Raw genomic sequence first — 9,737 nt, 5'->3', positions numbered from 1 at the left:
ATCAGTCAGCCATACTGCTGCTGAAACTGGCTGACACTCCGCACACAACAGTGACAGGACAGTGAGGAAGAGGCTCCATGCTGTTGGGCTTAGATCAGGGTGACCTGTCACAGGGCTTCTGTTCACACCTCCTAGTTGTTGGACCCTACAGCAGGACAATGTGAGGCCAGATGCACAGCTACTGTGGTCACAATACTGGTGCCTAAGTGTTGCCTTGATATCTCTCCTGACCTCAAGCTCATAAAGCACCATTAGGAGGCTCTGAATTGCAATATCCAGAGAGTAGACCTTCAGTCTGCCACTGGCCAGCAGCTTTATTCCATCACTCAACTGGAATGGGATAACATCCCACAACTATAGATTTAGAGGCATCAGGGTTATCGAGATGACTGTTGTTATTGTTCACATTTATAGTTACCAGTTGTTTTGTTTTTCTTTTACTCTCATTTGTTTATTGAAGTTGAATTTTCAGTTCAACAATGAGTGATTCTTTTCATTTTTCTTTCATTATATTTTGTGAAATTAAGTAAACTGCAGATTTAATTTAATTCTGTACATTTAAAAGTACCTTGAGTTCAAGAGTTCCTATCTGCCTTTGTGGTTTACATCCAACAGATGCCATTTACTTTATGATTTTTTTTTTCAGTTCTTACAAAACCTTTCAGGAGTAGAGTGTGGGAATCAAGCTGATGTATTCAATAGCATAATAAGTTTGAGATGAAATGATAGACAAATGGAACACTAGTTAGTCCAGTAAAGTGTAATATATGCTAAATTACATTCGCTGCTCATTGTTTTCATTCATTAAAATACTTCTCGATAAAGTCATTTAAAAGTAAATCTAATTACTTATAGAAAGTATGAAATCAACATGAACAGCTATATCATAAATATTTAATAACTCAGCTGGTAGGTTGTTCCAAACATCTTGGAGAACTAACCACAGATCTTCTGTGGATGTAGGCTTCCTCACATCCTTCTGTCTCTTCATGTAATCCCAGACACACTCGATGATGTTGAGATCAGGGCTCTGTGGGGGCCATACCATCACTTCCAGGACTTCTTGTTCTTCTTTACGCTGAAGATAGTTCTTAATGACTTTGACTGTATGTTTGGGGTCGTTGTCCTGCTGCAGAATAAATTTGGGGCCAATCATACGCCTCCCTGATGGTATCTGCCTGTATTTCTCAGCATTGAGAACACCATTAATCCTGACCAAATCTCCAACTCCATTTGCAGAAATGCAGCCCCAAACGTTCAAGGAACCTCCACCATGCTTCACTGTTGCCTGCAGACACTCATTATTGTACCGCTTTCCAGCCCTTTGACGAACAAACTGCCTTCTGCTACAGCAAAATATTTCAAATTTTGGCTCATCAGTCCAGAGCACCTGCTGCCATTTTTCTGCACCCCAGTTCCTATGTTTTCGTGCATACTTGAGTCGCTTGGCCTTGTTTCCACGTCGGAGGTATGGCTTTTTGGCTGCAACTCTTCCATGAAGACCACTTCTGGCCAGACTTCTCCAGACAGTAGATGGGTGTACCTGGGTCCCACTGGTTTCTGACAGTTCTGAGCTGATGGCATCTGCTGGACATCTTCCGATTTCGACGGGTAATAAGCTTGATGTGTCTTTCATCTGCTGCACTAAGTTTCCTTGGCCGAACACTGCGTCTACGATCCTCAACTTTGCCCGTTTCTTTGTGCTTCTTCAAAAGAGCTTGAACAGCACATCTTGAAACCCCAGTCTGCTTTGAAATCTTTGTCTGGGAGAGACCTTGCTGATGCAGTATAACTACCTTGTGTCTTGTTGCTGTGCTCAAACTTGCCATGACATGAAACTGTCTTCCACAACCTCACCTTGGTAGCAGAGTTTGGCTGTTCCTCACCCAGTTTTAAGCCTCCTACACAGCTGTTTCTGTTTCAGTTAATGACTGTGTTTCAACCTACATGTGACATTGATGATCATTAGCACCTGTTTGGTATAATTGGTTGATCATACACCTGACTAGAATCCTACAAAATCCCTGACTTTGTGCAAGTGTACCTATAAGAATTGATGCTGGTTTGAAGGCAAAAGGTAGTAACACCAAATATTGATTTGATTTAGATTTTTCTTTTGTTCGCTCACTTTGCATTTTGTAAATTGATAACAATAAACAATCATTATTTATATTTCTGAAAGCATTCTTTGTTTACAGCACTTTCTCACACCTGCCTAAACCTTTTGCACAGTACTGTATATATATATATATATATATATATATATATATATATATATATATATATATATATTCATAGCATTCATAGTCTGAATCACAGTCTGATTGTGTGGCTGGTTACCTACCAGGTAACGCTTGTGGTTGGTCTTCAAGTCAGCAAACATTCACCACGGTTCCCTCTCAGTTGCGAGAAGCAGATCATAGAATGTTGCAAGATCTGCTTCTTGCAACTGAGAGGGCACCGTGGCGGATGTTAGCCGACTTGCAGACCAACCACAAGTGTTACCTGGTAGGTAACCATCCATACAATCAGACTGTGATTCAGACTACGAATGCTATGAATGTAATTACCCCGATCTCCAGGCTATCAAATAAACGAACTACACGCCGTGGCGCAATGTAAAGAGGCTTCGCCGCTGACGTCCGAGATTCGATCCCCGAGAGGGGTGCAGTGAGTGTGTACGCCTGATGAGCCCAAATAAGGGCGAAACACGTGTTGTGTACTCTTTGTATTATTTGACAGTAAGCTATGCAATATATATATATATACCGTGTTTCCCCGAAAATAAAACTGGGTCTTATATTAATTTTTGCTCCAAAAGATGCACTAGGGCTTATTTTCAGGGGATATCTTATATTTATTCATGTACAACAATATACATTTGTCCAAATACAGTCATGCCATCTTCTTCTGGAATATCGTCATAACTCTCCACATTCAAACCCTGAATTCCAGCCTGAATTTCTTGCTACTCCAGCTGCTTTGCAGATCGATGTGCGCGCTTCGATGTTTGATGAATGGTTCGATGTGGTGAAGCAAAATGCCAACATACAAATGTATTCATGTTGCCTTTATATTCAAGCATCACATATTCCCATCATAACGACACAATACATTTTAAAAGTCTCACATACCATCTTCTGTGCTGTCTTTTTTTTTGTACCTTACAATACCTTCAGAATGTACAGTGGCATATTTGAGCCACAGAGAAAAAAAAATAAGGACATAATGAAAAGGTCTATTTTGTTATTAACGTGGAAATTTCGCCTTTAAACTCGAAATGTCCACTTTAATCCTGTAGTTTACTTTGTCATTAAAGTAGACCGTAGTAAATGTCATCCCAGTTGTTAATTGCAACGTGCTTCTGGGGTATCCTCCTGACCTGACAGCAGAGGCAAGCAGCAATAGATCGCCACACAAAACACATTACATTTCTTCAGCTCTCAGCACATTTAGAATTCTTGATATCACTTTCATGATGAAATGCATTAAAATATGTATGTTACATTTACAGAGAAATCGTTAACTTTGTTTAAATAATGAATACTGTTAATAGTTACACATATGGGGTGGCACAGTGGCAGAGCGGTAGCACTGCTGTCTCGCAGGGAGTCATGTCCCTTGTGATCCCTGCCTGTAGTTTGTATGTTTTCCTGGTGGGTTTCCACAATGTGCTCAGTGTTCCATCCAAAGACATGAAGGTTTGTGGATTTGGTGAAGCTATGATGACGCCAGTGTATGTGTGTGCTTGTGTTCACCTTACAATGAGCTGATACCCCGTCTAGGGATTTTGTTTCTGTTTTGCACCGATGCTGCTGGAATGGGCGCATCCCCAGATTGATGGATGTAATCATTAAACACCCTTTTCAGAGATATTGTGGTAAGGTGTCCTTAGAATTTAATGGATGTTTCGGGCACATATGTCACATCACGTGAAGTATAAACCTGGCCTTAGGCTTCTTACTTTTCAGCTGATGATCTTAACTAGGGCTTATTTTTGGGGTATGGCTTATTTTTAGGGAAACACGTTATATATATACACATTTCCACAGTGTTCTGCTAGCTTTTGTTTCTTTACTTTTTGTTGGGCTGAATACATTTTGCTTTGTTCTGTTCTAGTTTTTCATGTAGTTTTGAACTATGGAGAATTTAATGGTACCTTCATTTTCTATGAATATATTATGCTAAGAGTTATTGTTTTATTTTAGTGTTTTGTTTTTTTTTGTATTCAGTTTTTTGTGTTTTATCACCCCTTTTTTTTGACACCCATTTCACGTCCGGCCTACCTGGAAGGGGGTCCCTCTCCAAGCTGCCCTTCCAAGATTTCTGCCATTTTTTTCCCTACAAGGTTTTTTTGGGAGTTTTTTTTTTTTTTTTATTCTTACAAAGTCCAAGCTAGGGGGCTGTATAAAAAAACAGGACCTGTTAAACACTATTGAGGCATTTCTTGTCTGATTTTGGGCTATACGAGAAATAAATTGTTGTTGTTGGTCTGAAACTCCCTTGACAGCATTTTGTTTTTGTTTTTTCTGTGGATGCTACATTTTGGGTAGTGGTTGCCAGGATGTGGGTCCCAGCACCTAGGACAGGACCCCTAGAAGTAGCATCATGCAATGTCAGTAGTGTGACTTAATTCAAGACAGTTTGCTAGTCTCTTTGTCCGTAATTGTGGCTACATCTCTGACTCTTCACTGTTCTTGGGCTTTCTATAAAATCTCTAATTTATAAAAATTATGCCCTGTTTTCTGAGCTTAACCCCTGTGTAGTGATTTAACTTACATGTATGTTAAAATTGATTCCCAGCAGCTGGACCAGGCCAAGGAGATGCCCAGGTAACACCTGGCTGTAGCAGATAGATAGTCATTTCCGGATAGTGGGACTGGACCGCGTGCCTGCCTGGGGGGGTTGCCAACCAGGGTCCCAAACTGTTTTGTCGTGTGGTGGTTCCACTGTACAAGTGCATGCGACTATGTCTTTGTATCCTGGTCCATCTCTTTCTCTGCTTATCACACTAGAGCAGTACAAAATCATGGACCTTGAATATATAGATCCTAAGATGAAAGGTTTAGCTTGTAGGCTAAGCAGGGAAGAAAAGACAGATTAGTAATGGAGTTTCAACTGCTTATGATGCCATTTATAATGAAATAATTAATTTAGTTCTGAAATCAAAAAATTAAAGAAACAAAAGCTATCCTGACATACAGCAGTCAATAACGATGCATTCGAACATAGATTTAGTGTTGTCTCCATGCTTTTTGCAAAATGTTTGTTGTTACATCAAGAAGTTTGACAAACTTAAGGCGACCACTCAGATTGTCACAATCACTTAGTTGGCTAATTGATAAATTGCCCCAGCATCCCAGATGCTTTCCTAAAAGTAGTCAAGGTTTCCACTTCAACTACATAACACAGCAGTTTATTTCAGATTTGTACCATTGTTGGTGTGAAGAAGTGCTTCCTAATTTGTATCATGAATCTGTTTCACTGGCACGCTCTAGAATGTGAACGTAGTACCTGAACTTGGTCTTCTGTGAGCTGTACTTTGCACAGGTTTTTCACTATTTGTATATTCCTCAGTTACCGTTTCTGTCTGGTTGGCTTTCATACAGTACTTCATCAAGGCCCTTATGTCTCCGGAGATGCATTTTTCATGGTAACACTATACAGTGCTCACAGAAAAAATTACTTTAACACAATTTCCACAAACATCATTTTATTAATCCAAAATCCATGGATTAAATTCTTATTGGTTCATCCGGCTATCTGGTGACTCCAAGTGTAGCCTACTGAACAAAATGTGCTGTGTGAAATGAAGAGTCTGCCTTTATTAAGTAATACAGTGTATGCCTTAGCCTTCCCAAACGCATCATTTAATAACCAATGTCATCAAAAATGCATGACTCTATAACTAAGTGTGTGAACTTGTTCAAATAGTTAGGTATGGTATATATAACTTTTTCTGAAAGCGTTTTTATTTGTCCATTCTGGGCACGTCACCAAATTGTCCTTAACCTGAATGCAAACATTTCAAATTGAAAAGGGAAAATGGTGGACTGAAAGTTTTTTTTTTCATACCTCTCTTTTGGTCATGTTCATGGGAAATCTACCATATCATTTCAGGAATTGCATTTACAGATGGCTGGCTTCAATATAATAGAAAATGGTTGCTTCATATTATTATTTAATTTTTTTTTTTTTTTTTTTTTTAGGAAGATGTAATCTGACAGTGACTAAGCTCCCTGTTTATATATTCGAGCCATGATCTTTGTTTTTTCAGCGTCCAGCTTTTTTTTTTTTTGTTAATTTTAGACTGCTTTTTGTCCATCCATTTTCCAATCCGCTGAATCCGAACACAGGGCAACGAGGGTCTGCTGGAGCCAATCCCAGCCAACACAGGGTGCAAGGCAGGAACCAATCCCGGGCAGGGCGCCAACCCACCGCAGGACACACACACACACACCAAGCACACACTAGGGCCCAATTTTAGAATCTCCAGTCCACCTAACTTGCATGTCTTTGGACCGTGGGAGGAAACTAGAGTACCCAGAGGAAACCCACGCAGACACGGGGAGAACATGCAAACTCCACGCAGGGAGGACCTGGGAAGTGAACCAGGGTCTCTTTACTGCGAGGCGGCAGCGCTACCACTGCGCCACCGTGCCGCTCACTGCTTTTTGTGAATTTATTAATTAAACTAAGTATTGCGAACTGTACCAAGACATATGTTTGTGGCTATTATGAGCTACTAATCAATTCAAAAAGTCCATTCATTCTACTTTATGAGAGATATCTATGGGAAGTATGCTGACCTGGAAAGGAAGTGGCACAGCACAATGCCGTTTTAGGATTTTTCAACCTAGCGTCCCTGAAGGAGAGCACACATTTCTCACCAGTGTTCCAACCTCTGGATGCCCTTGAAAAAAAAAAGAAACTTCTTATGAATCACAGCACTGCTCCACTTCACCAATGGCAGTGGAGCGTCTGTGTTAAAATGTTGACCACACATATGGTGAATAAGGAGGGTGGGACAATAGTTCAATGTTGCATTCTTGCAATGTTTCAACTATATCATGAGATCTGTGTTTTGGAGCATTGTTGTGATGGGCGGAGTGGTGGCTCTGAGGATCTGCACTGGCAATCAGAAGGTTGCCGCTTTGAATCCTGTAATATGCCAAAAGGAACTCTGCTCTGTTGGGCCCTTGAGCTAGGCCCTTAACCTGCAATTGCTAAGCGCTTTGAGTAGTGAGAAAAGCACTCTTTAAATGCAGAGAATTATTATTTTTATTATTATTATAAAAGACGACTCCAAGAGATGACTTTTTGGGATGTGGCAAGCAGGAGAAACAGTTGCCTTGTTGAAAGTTAGCTGGAATTCAAACAAGGTCTGGTTTACTTAAGAAAACTATTTCAGTTTCCTGACATTACTCCTTCATAGGTAGGTTCACTTGCCATTAGGAAGCACTTTTAACTGTAATAAAAGCACTACACATTGCAGGCTACAGACATGATTAGGATGTCACAGTGATTAACACTGCTGCATCGTCGCTCCAGCAACTTGAGCACTTTAATTCTGAAATTTAGATATTTTTACATACGTGTACTTTCATTTCCTTCCAAATCCTAAAGACCATGCATGGCCGCCTTACTGGTTTTTCTAAATTAGCTCATTATGAGTGAGTTTTAAGAGTGCTGTACATTGGACTGTTGTCACATCCAGGCTTAGTAAATATCTTGTGCCTGTTGCTTTCATAATGGCCTTCTGTGTCCCATAATAAAGTCATGAATGGATAGATGCTTCACCAGAAGTTATTACAGTCCAAATCATTAACATATAGAACAGTGCATTTTTTATTTAAAAATTTTCAAAGCATAATGTAGTCACAACTGAAACGTGCTTTGCCTATGTTTTATTTTTTAAGTTATTTTTGCATAAGAATTAAGTAATTAGTTAATTTGGCAGCTATTAATTTACCTGTAGGTTTAATACAAGGGGGAGTCAAGATAAAGTTAGCAAATGAGATTTATTACAAACTGGAATGAACCTTAACAAAACTGCCCATGTCATTTCTCAATGTAGTCTACACTCTTCTCAATGCACTTGTGCCACCTGCCTGGAAGTGCCAGGATTCCAGCAGAACAAAAGATTTTGTCTTGTCCTAGCAACCACTCGTGCAGCGCTTTCTTCACGTTGTTATCTGTCTTAAATGGATGACTACCCAGATGTTTTTTAGTGGTCCAAAGAGGTGGAAATGACACTGTGCCAAATCTGGTGAAAAAGGAGGATGTGGCAATATCTCAAATTTCAGTTGCTCCAGACAAGCCTTGGTGCTCTTAGCAGTGTGTGTCATGGTCTTGCAGCAAAAGGACTCCTTGAGACAGCAGTCCCTGCCTCTTGGATTGAATAGCAAGCTTCACATTGGTCTCCAGCAAGTCACAGTAACTTGCCCTGGTGACTGTAGTGCCCCTCGGCATGTGGTGTTTGACAATAACTTGGGTGCACAAGTGATTGCGAGGACAAAACAAAACCTTTTGTTCTGCTGGAGTCCAGACACTTCCAGGCAGGTGGCGCAAGTGCATTGAGAAGAGTGGAAACTACACTGAGAAATGACATGATGAGTTTTGTTAAGGTTTGTTCCATTTTCTAATAAATCCCATTTGCTAACTTTAACTTGGACTCCCCCTCGTTTAATAGAAAATGGTTGCTTCATATTATTACTTATTTGTCTGGAAAATGCAAGAAAGATTTAATCTGAGTGTGTCCTGCAATGGTGTGGCCTGTGCAGGTTTGCTTCCCATCTTGTGATTCCTTGATGGATAGCAGTTTCAATTTCATGAAGGATCTGACATAAAACTTTTACATTGTCAAACCTCTTTGAAGCCAAGTACTTTAAAATTGTTAATGAATTTCTTTATGCTAAGCCAAAATCGGCCATTCCTTTTTTATAACTTCTTTGAAGTGAAACAGCTCACAGGATTGTTTTGTTGCAGTTCCAGGGTCGTCCACCTGGAGGCAGCACAGCACCTTCATCTTGCATTTTAGGTTACAGGATTAGTGCCTGATAAACTCCTATTACATGCAGTGGGAAAGGAGGCAAAGGGAAGTGCTGTCTGTGCAAGAAGAAAGAAACAGTTGTGGGAACGGTCACATGTACTGTGTGTGTTTATTTCTGAACAGAATTTACATAATCCAAGTCTGTTTTTACTTTTCTATAGTTTTAGTTACTGTAGATAATGGGTTTTCTGTAAGAAAATTACATATCCGCACTAGCATCAAATCAAGTCTCTGAGAATGTACATTTTCTTTTAATACTTATATTATTTTCTTGAAATACACTGATTTTAAAATTTATGTTCAGCTACTTCTTTTTTGCAAATAGTATGAAAGAAAATATTACCATATATTGGTACACTGTGTACTCTGAGTTACAGTACATTGTAGAAAAAAAAATAATCATGATACTGCAAAATTTAAAATGTAACAACTCAGTATCAGGCTACCGATAATTGTTTCATACATTGTTCTCAGGGTCCATGCCACTGCTTTTCTCTAAATACAGAGGCTCAAGCCAAAGAGAGTAATATTCACTTTGGTATTATCAGTGTTACTAAAAGATAAGGCCATCAAGAGATAACATGTAAGTTTTCACTTTAACTGCAGACAGCCCATTAGATTTAAATAAAGACAGGTTCATCTAAAGCTTGCTACATCTATAATGAGCTCTTAAAGTAACACCGCA

The sequence above is a fragment of the Erpetoichthys calabaricus genome, chromosome 6, assembly GCF_900747795.2.
Source record: "Erpetoichthys calabaricus chromosome 6, fErpCal1.3, whole genome shotgun sequence".
NCBI classification, from domain to species: domain Eukaryota; kingdom Metazoa; phylum Chordata; class Cladistia; order Polypteriformes; family Polypteridae; genus Erpetoichthys; species Erpetoichthys calabaricus.
This window is presented reverse-complemented; position numbering follows the sequence as displayed.